The sequence below is a fragment of the Martes martes genome (genome assembly GCF_963455335.1).
Source record: "Martes martes genome assembly, chromosome: 6".
In the NCBI taxonomy this organism is placed as follows: Eukaryota; Metazoa; Chordata; class Mammalia; order Carnivora; family Mustelidae; genus Martes; species Martes martes.
This window is the reverse complement of record NC_137893.1, coordinates 136,416,801-136,436,677: the sequence shown is the minus strand read 5'-3', so window position 1 is coordinate 136,436,677 and position 19,877 is coordinate 136,416,801. Positions and strand designations below refer to the sequence as shown.

At 46.2% G+C, this 19,877-nt stretch overlaps 1 long non-coding RNA gene across 1 annotated transcript; it reads right to left on the bottom strand.

The window, feature by feature from the left end:
* Positions 1–10,914: 10,914 nt before the first annotated feature.
* LOC308344682 lies at positions 10,915–19,597 on the bottom strand. The gene is made up of 3 exons (XR_013967006.1): positions 18,941–19,597; positions 17,810–17,916; positions 10,915–11,194 (listed from the first exon to the last, which is right to left on the bottom strand). It is a non-coding gene; the product is annotated as an uncharacterized lncRNA (long non-coding RNA).
* Between the last annotated feature and the right edge of the window lie 280 nt (positions 19,598–19,877).

Genomic DNA, 19,877 nt, shown 5'->3' with positions numbered 1-19,877 from the left:
GGCTCCAACTTACAACCCCAAGATCAAGAGTGGCACGCTCCACCAACTGAGCCAGCCAGGCACCACAGATGCCCAGAGGATAATTTCCAAAGGGTGTGTGTGTGTGTGTGTGTGTGTGTCCCCACATGATCGTTTTGCAACATGATGTTGACGTTCCTCCATGGGGAAGTTATGTGCTATGCCTTTGCACTTGGATATCGCTTTGACGAGTGGAATGTGGTGGAAGTGGCATGGGTTTGAGATGGGGTCACAACAGGCAATATGGCTTCTGTCTGGTCCCCTCTCTCTGTCCCTGGATGCTCACCATGCTATGAGGAAGCCCCGGCCACTTGAAGAAGCCACCGCAGGTGTTTGCATGCACAGCCTTAGCCCAGAAGTCATGCTGCGTTTGGAGAGCCTGGAAAAGAGGTGGGGGGGAAAGGAAAAGGAGAGGAGGTGACTATGCCGTTCGGTAACTGGCTCTCTGAATCCCACTGCATTGCCTTCCGTACTGGGCACTGCTCTAGAAGCTGGCATACAGCTATGAACAAAATAGACAAAAATAGCCCCCTTCTTAGCTCCTTCTGCAGATTCTGTAAATTTAACTTACTGAGCCGTGTACAACTGGGAAAACCAAGCTCAGATTGTATATAATCCTGACCAAGTTTTGTGATTTCAGTGAACACATTTCACAGGAATTAATTTCTTCTTTAAAATAGAGTTCCTCTTTCTTATAGATGAAAGCCCAGGAAAGTTGATGGTGGTACCCCCCCCCGCCCCCGTATGATTATTGGGGATGGCAGCTAAGTCATCTTTGCCCCTATGTTTTACTTTTTCCATAAAAATCATCAGGAGTCAGGGCGTCGGGGTGGCTCGGTCAGTTCAAGGTCTGCCTTTGGCTCAGGTTATGATCTCAAGGTCCTGGGGTAGAGCCCTGTATTGGACTCTCTGCTCAACAGGGAGTCAGCTTCTTCCTTTCTCTCTGTGCTTGGGCACTCTCTCTCTCTCTAAAATAAATAAATAAAATCTTAAAAAAAAAAAATCACCAGGAGTATGCTCACCCATAGGCAGCAGCTTGGGCATCCTTAGAGGGCAGACACACCTGCCTGGAACGCCCTTGGGTGGGAAGGTATGAAGGCCCCCCCTGGACTTGGGGAGGTGCCTCTTCTGTCCCTCAGACCCTCCTGCTCTCTTCTCTCAGAGCATTTCCTGCCGTACCTCGCCCTTCCCTCCTGAATGGAGGTCCTTCACGGATAGGCCCCTGTGAGCCTCGTCTCTACATCCGCAGTCCCCAGGAGGGTTCTAGGCCCCGATTAAGTGCTCAGGGAATGTTTGGGGCCTAGCAAATGAATGAATTTGTGCTTGGGTGGCACCATCCCCCTCCCGACTCCATTCCCCTTCAGTGTAATCTGTTGTTTTCCTGGCCACCACTGCTTTGGGAAACACGGAGGTGTGTGAGTTAGCTCTTCCTTCAGGGAAAGACTTGCTGTCCGGCTGCAGGGAGGGTGGGCAGTAAAAGGTCTCTAGCCGTCTGCATCCCAGGGTCTGCTTTATCTGCAGAGAACCACCCCGCCCAAAGCCATGCCCCATCAGGGCAGGCTGGATCCCATGACTGATTGCTGGGAACATTGGCCCTACGGGGGTCCAATGCAGATGGGTAATATTTATTCTACAGCTCCTTGCCTGGTTAGTTGAAATAGGAACCCACAATCCCCCTCCTCTACTTCTACCTCCGGCCATTCTTCCCATCAACCTTTCTCAGGTAGTGGTCCTCGAACACTATGTACCTCCAAACTCCATCTCAGCCCCTGCTTCTGGGACGCCCAACCTGCCACACCTTCCTTATGCCTTTGGTTCATTTGTAGGACTCTTTACCTTCAGTTCTTTGATTATTCACCAAGGTAACTTATAATGTTTATTTTGTTAGCGTTTTAAAATAGTCAATTCTGGTTATGGTCCAGAAGGAAAGTGACAACTCCAAATGAAGGCCCAGCACACTGTCATTGGAGTGTTCGCTTCGAAAGTTCGGTGGTACCTTTCTGAGTGCTGCTAGGAATATACATTTGGCCGACTTTAGACTTATTTTTATGAAATCACTACATTAACTGATAATGCACTGATTACTGGTTTTTCTTTTTTCTTGACCTCCATCCTGCCGCTTTGAATCATCAAATGCCCTGAAAAGAAAAAAATATTTCAGCTGGTAAATACGAGGGTCACACCTAAGATTCCCTTCCCTCTGGAGTTTCGCCCCTTCGGGTCCTAGGTGCCTTGGTACCTCTTTGATGCCCTCAGACAGGCTCCTTACACCCATCTCCACTTTTTTTCAATTGTTCCTCAGGGGAGTGTTGGTCTGTTACAAATTAATCTGCCACAGCTGGAGGCAGAATTGTCCAGGATCACCTTCCCTTGAACTCATTAATCTTACCCAACAGAAGTGATTGGAAAAAGTAGATGTTATCTTTCAGTAAGGAAGAAGAGGAAAATTAAAAGATTTTTAAAGATTAAAAGAATATTAGAAGGAAAAAAAATAAGATTGAGCAGGCTCTGGAGAAGCATGTGTTGCTTTTTCAATCAGTATTATATTCCTTAATTCATCCTTAATTAGAAAAACACGACTTCCACTTACCCATAAACACATTCAAACCTTCATTCTTCCTGTTATTTTTGTTCCCTTTTGTTAGTTTTTTCAGGTCCAGCCCTCTGAGGGGACCTGGCTGACTTGGTCAGTAGAGTGGGCGACTCTTGATCTCCAGGTTGTAGGTTCAAGTGTCACATTGAGGGGTAGCATGGGGGGTAGAGATTGCTTAAAAATGAACTCTTGAAAATAAATAAATAAATTCCATCACTTTAACTACATTTAATTAAAAGGACATTTATCATAAGTTAAACTTTTAAGAACTGAAGAACTTATATATATATATATATATATATATATTTATTTTTAAAGATTTTATTTATTTATTTGACAGACAGAGATCACAAGTAGGCAGAGCAGGCAGAGAGAGAGAAGGAAGCAGGTTCCCTGCCAAGCAGAGAGCCCGATGTGAGGCTCGATCCCAGGACCCTGGGACCATGACCTGAGCTAAAGGCAGAGAGTTAACCCACTGAGCCAGCCAGGCACCCCAAGAACTTATATTTTTATTCTGAAAAAACTTTGAGTCTCCAGTTAACTCTATTATTTACAATAAAATGTAGTAAAATTGTGTGCATAATTGGATTCAATGGATAATTTTAAAAATTTTACCTTTGGCTTTGAACGCAGGTCCTCGTTTGCTTGTTAAAGATCTATCTTCCTGACTATGTTTTACTTAAACAAATATATTGACTTTTAAATATATCTTTCTTGGTGAAACAACTTTTCCCTTTCACTCCGTGTGTCAGAGTTTGCATGTGTTTCTCAGATTGTGTCCTTCCTCCGTCAGTAGAGTCGCATTCCATGGTTTTCTGTAAGACGCCCCACAACAATTAATTATGCTAATTGGAGTCCTTTGTAAATATTGATGTTTTTAGCTGTGTACAGTGAATACTTTGAGTCTCCATTGGTTGCTTGTTTCATAGTTCTCCCAGGAATTTCAGAGGCACTGTGCCAAACCCCTGATGGGCTAGTTGGTGAAGATCACTACCACCAAGATGAAGAGACAAGCAATGGTTCAGGGAAAAACAACAACAAAAAGATGGAGAATGCCTCTCTGGGCAGATGAGAGTAGAATTCAGGTCTATTGACAAACGCTGCTAGGACTGCACACGCCCGCTAGGAGTCAAGGCTGGGAGGAAGAATGAGAACAAAAGTGGTCAAGGTAGGTATTAGGGAGAGTCTCTCTGCTGCTGGGTGGGACAGGAGACCAGCTAACCTGGTCAAGCAAGGCAGCCTTCCTCAACTGCTTCCAACTCTGGCCGGGATCTTTATTTTTCCAATGTGAAGATACTGTGGTTTTCTGACTTCTTCTCAGTTTATGTCCAGTTGATTCATTTACTCAGTAGTTCATTCATTCATTCATTCATTCAGGGATTTATTTCAGACGTCCTCTGCACAGACACCAACCAGTTACAATGCTCCGTTGTCTACCACAGCCCTCCACTTCCCTTTTAAGCCCCACCACCTCCCTGCCTTCCTCCACCCCCTCCTCCCTTGGCCAGTCCCGCATCCACTCGGCAGCACCACATCAGACCCTGGGGCAAAAGACTAATGCTGAGTCAGGACAGCAAAGGGAAGGTCACTCCAAGCTACTTCTCACAGATTCCTCTTGGTTCTCCAACTGGTTTTTCAGTCTACAGTCCACATTCCTCTGACTTCTCTGTTGAAAGACCCACGATCTATTATCTAATTTTCTTTGAAATGTAGATGCGTTTTATTTTGCATCTTTAATGTAGCGAGGCTTACCTCTATTATCTGCATTTGGCCTTGCCATTCCATATAGAAGAGTAAAGGGAAGTGAATAAAAAGGAGTTGGAGGAGAAAATGTTTTTGTTCTTCACTTTTTTTTAAAAAGCTTTTTTATATATTTTTAAGTAACCTCTACACCCATCATGGCGCTTGAACACAGGACCCCGAGATCAAGAGTCAGATGCTCCAGTGACCCAACCAGCCAGGTACCTTTTGTTCTTCATTCCCCATTGCTATAAGCAGTAAAGATCATTGGAAAACTTCTAAGCGACTCCATACCTCAGAGACAAGAGGGCAGGAGACAAGGGAATGGACGGTATCGTATCCTGCAGCAGGCCAGGGAAGAGAGAGACGTGGGTCATAAGGAACAGATGGTGGTGATGGAAGAGGAGGTGTAGGGCTAATCCTGGGACCATCCGAAGAAAATAAAAGGCTTACGGACTTACCATCTGTACCAGCTCACACACGCATGCTCTAATTCAGTGTTTCCAAATGTCTTCCTTGGAACACTAGTCCCAGGAGGTGTTCCACCAGAAAAAGGGGCCTGGGTTTCAATATGTCTGGGAAAAGTTACACAGCACATTCCTGTCTTAAAGCAGTCCTGCATAAGAAAATCAGTTTAATCTCTCCCTTCCTTCTCATTAGCAGGATGGCTGTGTCAAAGGGTGTGGGCCTTTAAAATGTTGGTAGATTACTGCAAATTTGCATGTTTCTACATACCCCGGTGACATGTGGGACCTCCCCCATGATCCAGTATTCCCTAGTTTGGTAACACCTTTTAAACTTCTAGGGAGCTCATGTTCCAGAAAACGCAGGTTTGGTACACTGGTCAATTTTTTATCTTCCTCCAGCCTGTGTACAGGGTATATTCCTGTGGATGAGGAACTGGGGCTCAGAAATTGACCACTTCTTTTTTTTTTTTAATATATATTTTAAAAGACTTTATTATTAATTAATTTATTTATTTGACAGGCAGAGATCACAAGTAGGCAGAGAGGCAGGCAGGGCGGGGGTGGGGGGGTGGGGAAGCAGGCTCCCCACTGAGCAGAGAGACCCATGCAGGACTCGATCCCAGGACCCCGAGATCATGACCTGAGCTGAAGGCAGAGGCTTCACCCACTGAGCCACCCAGGCACCCAGGCGCCCCAGAAATTGACCACTTCATACACAGTCAACTCTCTTTACCCCGACCTGCTGGGGCCAACCCACCCTCCCTTCCCCCCACCCCTAGCTGGCCATGATACTGCCTGGGCACAGATGTCAGCAATGGCTGTACTTGGAGAAGCATTCGCTCAAACTGCTGGAGGGTAAATTCTGGATATTTTCCTTTGGAAGCATTGGTAAATATATATGACAGCTAGGTTTTTGTTGTCTTATTTCTGATAGATTGCAGGTTATTAACTATGGTGGTTTTCCCCTGTGATTCTAACTGCCATATATAGCAGGGTTTCAATGATGATAATAATAATAATAATAATAGCCATCATTTATTGAACATCTACTGTATGCCAGGTCCTTGAGAGACATCATTATTTGTCACGACGGCTCGGAGAGGTTGTTACTTGCCCAAGGTTACATCGAACCAGGATTCACTCCATTTTCTCTGACTTCTCTGAATCATACCTCCTTTTTTTTGAAAACGTGTTTTGAGCTCTGAGCAACAACGAATGTTTGGGACACACCTTGTTGCATAATTCGAGACTGCGCTAATCCCAAACCTCACTGCTGGTGACTGGCTGCTTGTCCTCACCCTACCCATTGATTAAGATCTGCTTTGGTTTAAGCAGAGTTAAACCAAAGATCACTGATACTTTCTTTCCCTCCCCGCTGTTCCCTGGCATATTCCCTTTTTTCTTCCCCTCTCTTTTTTCTTGTCTCTCTTTTCTTCTCTTCTCTCACTTTTTACAAGACTGGTGAGGTTTTGTCTTTTCTCAGAATGTAACATCTTTGCCTTCTGCCCTGCGGGGCATCAAACAATAGACCTTGTGAGATAAATCAGACGAGAGGAAAAGTCAGCGATTCCCGATGTTTCTATCCCACAAATCCTCATTAATTCCATAGTCCAGCTCTCCTACGTCTTCCTTCACCGTCCCACATCCCCATTCCCCCAGATGGGGAGGTTTTCCTTTGAAGGGGCAGGGGCTAGGGAAGGATCCTGAACGCAAAGAGCAGGGAGGTGTGGGAGGGCTGCGAGGGGAGGGGACATTCCAGCGAGACACAGGGGTGGAAGCGAGAGGAAAGGTCTTGACACTACAGAGAGGGCTGAGAATGTGCAGCTGGGAGGCTCCAGAAGCGGCAAGGAAGCAGAGGAAAGCGCAACAGAAAGAGGAGACGGAGGTCAGAGGGCTGGAAGGAGCCCGCCAGAGAGGTAGAGCTGCAGAGCAGAGAGGACAAGGTGGAAGCAGGTGACAACACAGACATTTTGGAGAACAGAAGGGCATTCAGGGAGGAGAGCCAAGGCCACATAGGGTCGACTGTGTTTTTTTTTTTTTTTTAAGGATTAAGGATGAATCACTGTTTTCATAAGCATCAGTGCACACGCCATATGCTAGGTGTTGCTGGAGTGGAAAACACGTTACACTGACTTAGAATGAGCCTGACAGCCTCACACTCTGCTCTGCCGGAGGCTTGGGGAGGGAGCCCCGTGGGCTTAGATGCCCCCAGAGATGAGGTAATGCTTCTCAGGCGTCTCTCCATACACGACCCTCACCTCCTCCCTCCTATAAAGTGAAACCCAAACCAATATAAACCCTGTAAACATTCCTTGGCTGCTCAAGGGTTAGAAGAGAAGCGGGGTTAGCTGCACCACTAATGACAGATTCCATGGTAAAGGCTCAATAAACACTTGGTAATTAATTACAGAGTAAAGAGGAACAGGATACTAATTTAGGTCATAGACTCCTTTGAAAATCTGATGAAAGCTACGGACACTCTCCCCAGAAGAAAGCACATGTGTATATACACACCCGATTTTATTTATAACATCAGGATGTTCACTAAGATCCTGAGGCCAAGGCCAAGGCCAAGGGGGGAGGGGGTGTGGGGATTGGGTCCACGGACTCCTGGGTAAGAAGCTTGACTTAAAGTATGTGAAACGCTTTTATATCCATGCACCATTTTCTCAGACCCAAACTCTGGAGGTAGGGTAGAAGGTGCCAGAACTGGACAGACGAGGACCCTCCATGCAGAAGTGGGTGATTCACCCCTACTGTCTCAGAGGCAGTGTGCGGCTAAACCCGAGAGCACCAACCTCCGAGGCCAGGCTTGTTCCATTGTCCACTGAAAATTTGGGACCTGCTGTTTGAAAGACAGAACCTTTGGGGTGGGAGTGAGGAAAGACAGTCAGAACTTTTATTTTAATTAAAAAAACTTTTTTGAGGGGGTAGTTATCGGGGCTTTAAGAAAAGGAAGAAATTAGATTGCTTTTCCTCCTTATCCTTTGAGCCAAGAGCACATTTTCCAGCCCTTCTTTGCGCTGCACTCAAAATAGAAGACGGGGCAAGTGCAGTGGATTTGAGGTCCAGTGAGAAATGACCACATGTTGAAAGATACTATTAATAATAATATTAATAATAATTACACATATTACAACTGCCACGTCTTCCCCTTTGTCAGAAAACCCTACTTCTCATGGGGTCCGTTTATGATCGGTTGACATATATTACGGGGAGTAGAGTTGAGAGCGACCCTGCTATGCAATCAGGGTATGCTAGCTTCTGGAGCAATGTTCTTAGCGAGGCGTGGACCAAGCAGGACTCTAGAGGCTTGCCAGTCTGAAACTCTTCTTGTCAAGCAGGCTGTTCTCCTTTGGGGTTTAATAATGGAACGATGTATGCCCATAACCATGAGTCATGGAAAATGAGTTTGATACTGAGTGGAAGTTTCACTGCATGAGAGGATGAGCTCGTCTGAGTTTATACATTGTTTTGTTGGGATTTTAGTAGGGTTTTTTTGTTTTTGTTCGTTTGTTTTGTTTGGCTTTGGAATATCCCTATGATGGCATTCAGTATCCTCAAGTCTCAAGAATTAATGGCTAGAGTACGAGGTCTCAATATATGATATGGGCATAAAACCCACTCAGGGAGCTTGTTAAAAACTCCTAGGCTCCAAGCACTAGGCTAAATGCTTGACTCCATAGGCATGGGGCCAGGGGTCTGCGGTATAAGAAGGTCTAAGACCGAGTTTGTTGCAGTAAGTCTGAGTATGTGTTTTGAGAAGCTCTGATCTAGAGGGTGAGAGGGGCACCTAGTCTATACCTCTAGCAGACAGATTCCCATATTGTAGTTCCCGCTTCACCCTTCTATCCCTTCTGCTCATCAAGGGTGATGAGCTCCTTGAGGGCAGAGACATATTTATGCTTCTGGATCCTGGCACAATGACCGGTTGTTGACTGAGTGAGAGAATGGGGATAGGCGTTGAAACGTCAGAGGACGAACATCAATGGGGTGAGGCATTTGGATTGAACACTCCAATCATGAAAAAGAAATAATCATTTAAATAATAGAAATCCCATATGCCATAAAATCCTAAAACGAAGGAATCTTGAGCGCACACACATCAGTGATCGGGGTAATTCACTGCTTCCCTACCCTCCATTCACCCTGTGTTGGGGGTGTCCATCTTCTTGAAGTGAGACATTTTCTGCTGTTTTGGAAAGCATCGTTTGGAAAACAGCAAGAGGACGGAAGCACGTACTTTGTATGTAGGTCCTGTGGCAGAGAAAAGAACTAAAGGTCTGGTTCCTGCCTGGGAAGAGATTAGGTGGGAGACATATGATGTGTGCAAGCAAACGAGGCAACCAGATCAGTGAGTGCCAGGAAGGGGAGGGGAGTTGGGTGTCCAGGCTGCCGGTTAGAATTGTCTGGGTGGGTGGAAGAGGTCCTTTGGGGTTTGAGCAAAAGCAGAAATGGGAGTTTATAAATGTTCATTTTTTTGTCAGTCTGGCATTGTTTTTGCCTTTTCCGGGCACAGCACCCCCTTTATTTTGGAAGACTCTTCATCTCTGCCATATGTGGTCTAAGAGGTGTTGGCTTTTCTCTGGACAAGGAGTGGCATCCATCTAGGCTAAGCAGGATTTGGAGCTTGAACCCAGAGTTTCTAAGGTGGGAAACGACGAGATCTGATTTATGCCGTTGGTGGGATTCTAAAAAACGCTGTTTTTGTGCTCCTGCTGCCTAGATTCAGGTGTCTGCCCTTGCTAGGGCCTGACTCTCCCTTTCCCCTCGTTTCTTCCCCCCCAGATTCCCTGTTTGCTTAAGGCAACAAGAGTTGGGGTCTGTTGCATGAAGCCAAAGAACGCTAACTAATGGACGCAGAGAGCGAGAAGGTGCAAGTCTAACTCAGGGTATGTGCAGAGCCTGTGTTTGGCTGCAGGGCAATGTTCGGGCACAGGAAAACATGGAGAGAAGGCCAAGTACATACATTCGGACTCGAGGAACTTATGGGCTTTGAGAGGTATTGGGCTCCTTGATACTGGAGGTATTCTGGTTTCAGCTGGATGACCACTTGGCAGGGATGTTCCTTACATGATTCAAGCATTATATGAAATGACCTTGGAGTTCACTTTCAACCTAAAATTCTCAAACACACACCAGCTATTTACGGTCAGTGACGAGCCCCCAAACTTAAATCCCTGTAGCCCAGGACAATCATAGAGCGCGGCGACAAAGGACGCACAGATATGTAATGTCCTGGGACTGTCTGTGGTACATTCCGTGGGCACCCCAACAGTTAGAGAATCTCAGCTCTCGGCATGTAAACCACCCCATAGCATTTGGTCAAGTGCACATCTACTTGGAGAAAGATAATTTTGCTTTCCCTACATGAGGCAATAATTTGTAAGCCATATGCATTAGGATTGGCTTTTAAAGCAGCAGTTGCTGTAATAAAAAATTCAACTTATGGGAAATTTCAACCATCCCTCTGCATAGTTCTTTCATTCTCAGTGGGGTTTGGCTGGGGCCCTGAGAAAGAAGGAAATTTTCATCGTGGTAGTCATTTCAAACCAAGCTGTTAGAGCATAGTCGTGAATGAGGTTGGGGTGAGAAGCAGGAAATGAGATGAATTTATGATTTATTTCAATGCCTTCAATTCCCGAAGTGTGTTTTAAATTTTTTTTTTTTTTTTTTTCCTGGATATCGACTTACCTCCCCACAAAGCTTGTTGTTGTGTGCTCCTGGACTAGGAAAGAAAAACATTGTAAGGGCCTGTTTTGGACCATTAAGGCTCCTAGTGATGGGTTACAAATCAGCCTTTACATTTACTCTCTGCAATTTACAATCACCTGCCAAAGATGATCACGAGCAGACCATTTTCCCGTTGCAGCATATCTTTGAGGGCATACGGAAATACACACGCTCTTAAGTTTCCGTGTCAAGACTGGTCTGTCATTCAGCAAGCAGGTAGGCATTTGACGTTTGCTAAATGCGTCACAAGTTGAAATTTGGTAGGATGTTTTCTAAACCAAATGGCTTCTTCTGGAACCTATTAAACATGTGAAAATGGCAAAGAGCATGGGGCTAGTGTCAGTCTTTTTTTTTTTTTTTTTTAAGATTTTATTTATTTATTTGAGAGAGAGCGCGAGTGAGCAAGGAGGTGAGCAGGGGGAGGGGCAGAGGGAGAAAGATTCTCAAGCAGACTCCGGGCTGCGTGCAAAGCCCCACTCGGGGCTCCATCTCATAACCCTGAGATCACGACATGGGCCAAAACCAAGGTCAGAAGCTTCAACTGACTGAGCCACCAGACGCCGCCCCGCGAGCATCAATCATTATTCCATGAGCTTTGCTGGATGGTGAATACACGTGGTTCTTCTTGTTGAACGACTCAGCCCTGGAGAGACCAACACATAGAAACGAGTCATTACAACAGAAGGTGTAGAGTCGGATAACCAAGCCGTTCTTTCGCTTAGTGCTGAGATCGGTGCTCCGTGGTTTCTACATAGGAACTGAAATCGTGTAGAATTCACAGAGAGAAGGTGGAAAGGAGGAGTACGAGCAGAAGGAATAATATGACCAAAGGTTTAGAGATATGACCACGTGTGACTCCTTTCGGGGACCATTGTCATCGAGAGCCTTGCTGTTCAAAGTGTAGCCCCCAGACGAGCAATGTTTTCATTCCCTGAGGATTTTCATAGAAGGAAGATGCCTGTTTAGTACATCTGGCGAGGGGCCCAAGACTCTGCCTCGCTCACAAGTTCCCACCAGACGTGGCTGCTGACGGCTCGACCACACACTCCGAGTGGCCGGGAACGAGAGCATCTGAGCCTAAGTGTCTTGATGTGAAGTGACATCAAAGCTATAAAGGTCATCGGGGCCGTTCTGAGGTGTGTGCAGCTTATCCTGCAGCAACGTCTTTGAGGGTAAGGACGCCTGAGTTCTGTTTCCACCTTTGCAATTCTCTCCCCTCGTCCACAGACTTCGTGTCATAGGATGGCTAATTATTGTCACAGCTCGAGACCTACGGTGCGCTCTCTGGCCAGGCGGAATGAAGGAACGGCGGCAAGCGTGCTGGTGCTTGGTGGGAAGGAGCTAAGAGAAACGACAAAAGCAAACACCGCGTGGTGTCAAGATACAAAGCAGATGGCCTGTGTCCGAGCACACTTGACACAGTGCCCAAACACGCTGGAACAATTGCTCATTTATTCATTCAATCATTCAACCCTGCGCCTGGCTCTCTCTAGCTCAGCACTGGGGGCCTCAGGAAGGGGTTGGTGGAGAGCCGGGTGAGGAGGGGGGAAGGGACGATTTTGACCTGGATTTGAACTCAGACTTGGAAAGTAGATTTCCTTAACCAGATGACTCTGATACAATAGAAGGAAGAGCAGAACCTGGGTTATAATGTAAGATTTGAATGATTGTGGGATAAGAGTTCAATACAGGGGACCGATGCAGTGTCACTGAAATGTGGATAGATGATGTACACAGTTGTGGGCAAACCACAGGCTGAACGTGTACTTTCTGAGCAGTTTTCAAAGCGCTATGAGGGGTCATCTAGAGAAGACCTAATGTGATACAGACACAACCCAACACACCATCTGAGAAGAATGGCAGAATTTTAGCTTGACCCATACATGGGCTGATTTATAATCTTAAAATTAATGGTACCTGGATGGATAAGATTTCTTTCTTTCTTTCTTTCTTTCTTTCTTTCTTTCTTTCTTTCTTTCTTTCCTTCTTTCTTTCTTCCTTTCTTTCTTTCCAGGTGATTATTATTGGCTTTCAGCCTTACTAAGATTGAAAGGACCTGAAGGTTTGCCAGAAAATGGATTGCTAGCTAATGGGAAAAGAAATATAAAAGTGATTGGGATTCCCCCCCACCAATCACTCTACTCAGGCAATATAAAACGGAGTGTTAAAGTCATAAAGACTAAAATCCTTTACCTCGTGAGTGGCCTCTCATTCATTTTATTGAGTAGCAACTTCGGGCCAGGTACTTTTCATAGGATACCCTCTTAATTCTCAAACAGCCTTATGACCAACTATCATTATTAATATTTTACAGGTAAGTAAGTTGAGACTCAGAAAAATAAGGTAGCTTGCCTGACAACTGGTCAGTCGCAGAGTCCCACTTGAATGTAGGTCTCCCTGGCTGCCCGAGCGACCTGCCCTCCAGGGCAGTGACAATCTGTGCCCTGAATACCTACATTTGTCTTGAAAGACAAGTGGTCCAAAACTAATGATTTTAGGAGCAAGTCAAGGTCCCTACCGTAGAGCACCTAACAAAGTCAACTGTTTCAAGGATGAGGGAAATTCTCATCATTGGAAAATTAATTTCTTTCTTTCTTTCTTTCTTTTTTTTTTTTTAAAAAGATTTTATTTATTTATTTGTCAAAGAGAGAGAAGGAGAGCACAAAGCAGGGGGGAATGGCAGGCAGAGGGAGAAGCAGTCTCACTGCTGAGCAAGGAGCCCAACACAGGACTCAATCCCAAGACCCCGGGATCGTGACCTGAGCCAAAGGCAGACACTTAACACTTAACTGAGCCACCCAGGTATCCCTCATTGGAAAATTTCTTAATGAGAAGGATGAATGTCATCTGGACACATTACTGAGGGTAAACTTGGTGGTGTTCACAGTGTCTTAAACTCTAAGGAAGCTATGTTCAGCCCTCTAGAATAGCGAATTTTCTGTTGGAGAAGCCTCTCCAAATGGATTAGAGATGGCTCATGAATTCTCATTAGAAATCTGTAAAATTAAAATGAATCAAGGATCAGAAGTATTTTTGAGGCTTCAGACAGCAGTCTTCCCTTTTCTGGGAAGGCTCCAAATGGATATTAATAGAAGGGTGAATTAATCTTCTGACACAGAATAGTCTCCTATTTTGTTTGGAAAAGGTATGATGGTTCATTGGGAAGTGAAGCCTGAAGGAGGTGGATGGTCCTAAAGGCCACTTATGGACCTGGAAGAACACTCTGGGATAGTGGGCTCTGCCTCAAACCAACCAGCCAACAAAACAGCTATGAAGCGAATGGACCTGAGTTTTTAATTTTCTGTTCAACCACTTTGTAGCAACTGAGTTTGAACAAGTCATTTCGACTCCCTGAGAATCAATTTCCCCAGCTCTAAAAAGAGACTAATGATACCTGCCTTTCATGGTGGTTAAATGAGATGATGTGTATGTAATGAACCTAGCACAATGTCTAATATCTAGCTGACACTTGGAACTGGTACTACAGTAAAGGATTATTTACCTACGAGTTTAAACTTGGTAGTAGGGAAAAAATGAGATTATGAAATGGTTCTAAATGTATATTTAATTTTATTTATTTAATTGATTTATTTTTGAGAGAGCATGCTTATTTATTTTTGAGAGAGCAAGCAGGGAGGGGCAGATGGAGAGGGAGAGAGAAATCTTAAGCAGGCTCCACACCCAGGGGTAGGGCTCCGATCTCAAGACCCTGAGATCACGATCTGAACTGAAATCAAAGAGTTGGAGGCTTAACCCACTGAGCCACCCAGGTGCCCCTAAAAGCATTTTTTTTTTAAATCGTCCGTGCGGGGCCTGGGTGGCTTAGTCAGTTAAACATCTGCCTTCAGCTGGGATCATGATCCCAAGGTCCTATATTGGGCTCCCTGGTCAGCGGGGAGTCAGCTTCTCCCTCTCTCCCTGCCCCCTACCCCTGCTTGTGCTCTCTCTTTCTCTCTCTCAAATAAATAAATACAAGCTTTTTAAAAAAATTAAAAAAGAGATTATCCATTAGAAAAACAACAGCACCAAAAAAAAAAAAAAAGAAAAAGAAAAAGAAAGAAAGAAAGAAAAAAAGGAAGAAAAAAAAGAAAAGCACTGTCTTAACAGAAGAACCATTTGCGATGATCTCTGGGCTGTGATGATAAAGGTGAGGTGAGGAGGGCCCGGTCGGCTAGAGGCAGACCCTGGATGACACGGGGATGCCGCAGACGCCCTGTGGGTGCTCACGTGGAGTGCTGGTCCTTCCCGACTAATTTATTTTGATGGGTAACAGCTGTTTTAAAGCTCAAACTTACTAGCGGGCAAGCATGTATCACAAGAAATGAGTTTGAATGTGCTCTGCAACACATGGAGGCAGGAAATTTCACTGATTTAATTTTTCTAAATTTAATTGAATTTAGCTCCTTGGGAGCCACCTCCCAGGGCTGGTAATTTGACCAACATTAGTTGTCCAGGGTGAGCTTCTCCACATCCCTACTTTTGTTTTGTTTTGATTTTCCCCACACTCCTAGTTTTCTGTAAGAACTCTCTTCTACCTGTTCTGGACTGAAGGTTTGTGTCTCTCCCCTGTCTCCCCATCAATCGTATGTGGAAATCCTACCCCCCAAGGTGTTGGTATCTGGACATGGGCCTTTGGGAGGTGATTACGTCATGAAGGAGCCCTCGTGCAGGGGGTGAGTGTCATTATAGTAGAGACCTCTGAGAGCTTCCTCACCCCTTCCACCATGTGAGGAGGACACAGTGGGAAGGAACAAGAAGCAGGACCCTATCAGACACTGAGTCTGCTGGTACCTTGACCTTGGACTTCCTAACCCCAGAACTATGTTTAGAAGTTGCCCAGTCCATGGTCTTCTGTTAGAGCAGCGCAGACAGATGAAGAAACCTACTCAAAGCATGGTCCTCCAGGGGCGCCTGGGTGGCTCAGTGGGTTAAGCCTCTGCCTTCGGCTCAGGTCATGATCCCAGGGTCCTGGGATCGAGCCCCGCATCGGGCTCTCTGCTCAGCGGGGAGCCTGCTTCCTCCTCTCTCTCTGCCTGCCTCTCTGCCTACTTGTGATCTCTGTCTGTCAAATAAATAAATAAAATCTTTAAAAAAAAAAAAAAAAAAAAAAAAAAAAAGCATGGTCCTCCAAAGCTTGTAATACAGAACTTCGGGTCCCACCCCAGACCTGGGAATCAGAGTTTGTGCTTTAACCAGAGACTCCGGTGATTCGTGTGCATGTTATACTTTGGGAAGCATTGATGGGAGGGACTTGGAGACCCATGTAGTCCTGAAAACGTAAGGAAGGGCTGCTGGTCCTCAGAACGCCAAGATCATTGAGATACATTTGTCCAATCTTTGGAGGTTGACTGGAAGACAGGTGTTTCTATTTGTTCTGGGCTTCCTTTGCTCCTTCAAAAGTCCTGCCTACCCTGGGCACCTGGGCGGGCGGGAGGGTGGATCCTTCAAAGCACCAGCATGGATTTCATCACCCCCCAGACCCTTGGGGCCAACCATTTCTTCTTACAGCACTGTTGCTGCTCCTATGGAGAGGGGGGCGTTAGGGCCCAGGAGAGGCTCCACACAGGCTCAGCAATCTGCAAACCAGTCTTTTCTGCGAGGTTCTAAGAAATGGGTCTCTGGTGTGACTGGCCAGTGACTCCTTTTGGGAGGAAGGACACCCAGTTCTAGCAGTGAACCAGAACCAGCAGCCAGCAACATGAATCCACAACATGGGGAAATACTTGGGAAAGCCAGTGATGATTCTGGTTCAGGCTGGACCAACCAGGCTGGGGGTTGGCTGTGTTTCGTCCTGTGAAACAATGCAGGTGTGAGTGGGCCACTAAGATTCTTTCTCAAGGTCGGAGCAATGACTGTTTCCCGAATCAACATCAGGCTGTGCCATTTAACTCAAGGTTTTAGTGACATCGGATGCACCCTCCCCACCCCCCTCCCCCGCGCCTTGAGAATAAACAAACAACTAAGAATTTCCAGGATGTTTTAATTACTTATTGTGAAACGGCAACAGAAAATTTGAAATTGAGGCTGATTCAGGAAATTCAGAATCTGAGCCTTTTTTTGGGTAGGTAATTGATGTTTTGGGAAAAATAATTTGATTAGAACCCCTAATCCACTTTTATTGTCATTGAAAATAACAAAACAGATGCTGTCACGGTAGTGTTTAACTGACTAAGCTTTTGAGAATTCATTTATCCTTACAAGGTAGCACATCTTGAAGGAAAAGAGAAAACGTTGCTACAAAAACTTAGCATAAAATAAGTTTCAGTATAAATATTCATTAGTTCCAGGTTCTGTCTTCCTTCTTTTCTTCCTCCCTTTTCTCCTCCTTAGTCCTTCCTTCTGTCCTTCCTTCCTTCCTTCCTTCCTTCCTTATTTTTTAAAAGATTTTATTTACTTTTTTGATAGAGAGAGTGACAGCGTGAAAGGGAACACAAGCAGAGGGAGTGGCAGAGGGAGAAGCAGTCTTCCCTCGGAGCAGGGAGCCAGATGCGGGGCTCGATCCCAGGACTCTGGGATCGTGACCTGAGCCAAAGGCAGACATAATGACTGAGCCACCCAGCCTCCTCCCTCTCTCTCTCTCTCTCTCTCTCTTTCTTTCCATGAAAGGTGAGATCTTAAAAACCAGCTTGAGCCAAATCTCACATGAATTGTGCCTTGGTCTGATCTCCACTGACCTTTTGTTCCTATAATTAGAATCACTGCCTACATCACTATTAGTTAAGGAGGCTTAATATTTAGATAGATCTGTTTTAAAATTGCTATTAAATTGGGTGCGATCAGGTTCCCATGTGAGCTCACCAGTCTTCAGACCCAGGGTGAAGGCTGTTTCTCATTTAAACGTTGTCAAACTAAGAAGAATGATCGGTTTGCTCCTGAATTTTGCATAAGTCAGCATAGTAGAAGCTTAGTCATGCAAATCCCTATTACTTAGCATGTCTCTAGCCCAGAAAGGCAGAGCTGTGTTTCCATATTTTATCTGTGTTTGTAGTTGAAAGCATGCTTTCTATTGTGCTTTTAAAGAACAGATGTCAGGACAATGTTTAAAGCACATAACCCGAGTCTTGAAAAATGTTTTTTCTACTTTAAAGGGGGGGAAAAAAAAGAATCCACAATAATGAATTCAGTCTGCCAGTTTGTATTTTCAAGGAATATTTTAACCATTGAGGGACTTCCCAGTTCCTACCCTTGAAATATTGCCCTCACACAGCCAAGGAGGGCCAGAGCCCTTCTGAGCCCACCGTTTTTATTGTCAACTCACCCAGACAGCGATAGAGTTGTCTTTGAAGCCTTTAGACATCCTGAGAACTCCGGGGCTCTGTGTTCTCATTGACTGAGCAAACGGCACAGGAGGCAAGAGGGAATGGCCTAGGTCAGGGTGAACCAGAGAGGCACGTTAGAGTTCAAGAGGAATCTGGGGCAGGGGCAGGGGCAGGGGCAGTGGGCTGGAAGAGTCCAGAAGGCAGAGGAAGCGCCCTTTCCTTGGGGGAAACACAGGTGAATTGGCAGGAGCCTGAGGACGGGTGGCTGGAACAGATGGTCCAGGGTCAGGAATCAAGTTCAGTTCTGAGTAGCGTGGCCATGATGGGTACTCAAACAGGGAAACAGAACGTGGGCTGAGCACACGCCACAGGAGGGTGTATAAAGGCCACAAGCCTGTCGGCCCGCACCCGGCAACCGCTGGCAGCATTTGTCTGAACCTGGCTCCTGGTAAGGCTGGAACGGTTCCCAGCCTGGGGAGGGGAGGTTCCTCACCGTATCTCACGAGAGAGGGTTTACAGGGGAAAGAGCATAGCAGGAAGGTAGACCATGGTCAGGAATGCGGAGCTAGAATAGACTTTTGAGATGGACCAGAGTGGGTCCCTCTTTGCAGAGGTGAGGGACCGAAGCCTAGTTTCCAAGGTAGGTTGTCTAATGTCCCTGGGCCTCTGCTTGTCATCCGTCAATCAAAAGCATCCACTGTCCTATTACCAATACAGTGGCAGGACCCAGGGTCAAACCCAGATGTCTCCGTGTCACCATGTCTCCATTTATCTCTCTGAGAGCGGTTTTGCAAATTAATACGGGCCCACGCCAGGGGCCTGGAGGACAGGCAAGATGTGGTTTAAAAGGCATGATGTTAGGCAGAAGCATCGTGTGGACAATTTTTAAAAAAGATTTATTCGTTTATTTGAGAGAGAGAGAGAGAGAGAGAAGGAGAGAGAGAGGGAGCAGGGGGAGGGCCAGAGGGCAAGAAATGCTCCAGCAGATACCCCTGGAGCATGGAGCCTTGTGTGGGGCTCGATCTCACAACCCTGAGATCATGAGCCAAGTGGAAATTGAGAGTCCACCGCACAACCCCCTCGGCCTCCACGATGCCCCTTGTGTGAACAACTTCAGAAAGAGGACCTACCTTCCAGTTTTTCTGGGTAGTGAGCAGGTGTCGGGTTTGGGAGAAAAGTCCCAAGAAGGAAGGAGCACAGACTGGGCGTTGGAGCCAAATACCTGGCCCTCCCTTGTTCTTTGTCATGCCGTATGCGTGGGACACACGGGCGAGTGTGTCCAGAAAAACAGAAGAGCCAGATCTCCGGGCACTTCTCACCGATCTTCATGAATAACCCCTTTCTGTGGATGGTAGGGGCGGCAAATGATTCCAGGGGTGTCTAAATGAGTCACTGACCAGGCAGAAACTTGTTTCAGGATCCAGTGTCACTGGGGGGCGGGCGGGGGGGTGTGGGAGGAGGCATGCAGGGCAGGAAGCAAAAGGGCAGAGATAGCTGCTGTGGTGAGAGCGTGACCATCTCCTCCTGCAATTTCTTCTCTAGACCTTTCACTCCTTCAGTAAGAACGTGGAAAACATCTGCTGGGTCCCCAGGGTTCCGTGGCTCTGCTGTGACGGGGGGGCCTTCGGGGTACGACGTCCCTGCCCTTAAGAAACTTACGCTCTATGGAGAATGCAAAGCACATTTGAAGTACTTGGGCAGTAATTACAAGGTAACTCACACCGTCTCCTCCTTTGAGGTAGAAGATCAAAAGGGCTGTGTTGCAGTGGGTCATCATGTCGGTGCCTGTCCGTGTTGCCCAACCGCCCTGGAGGTACTCGGATCGGAGGCAAGAGGGGCCGGGTAGACTAGGTTTTACGGACTTTTCCACTCCCTCCTCTGGATCTGTTGCCTCACCGGGAGCCTGGGAATTACAGGGCTGGCTCTCTGACTCACCAGGATGTCGTAAAGATGGGCGAGACAGGGTCTGTCCTGCACCTTCTGCCCTCAGTCGGAAAGGCACCTCCGGAACTGAATACAGAGTGTTAATGCTGATGATAGCAGTTTCGATTTGCATTTCCATATGCT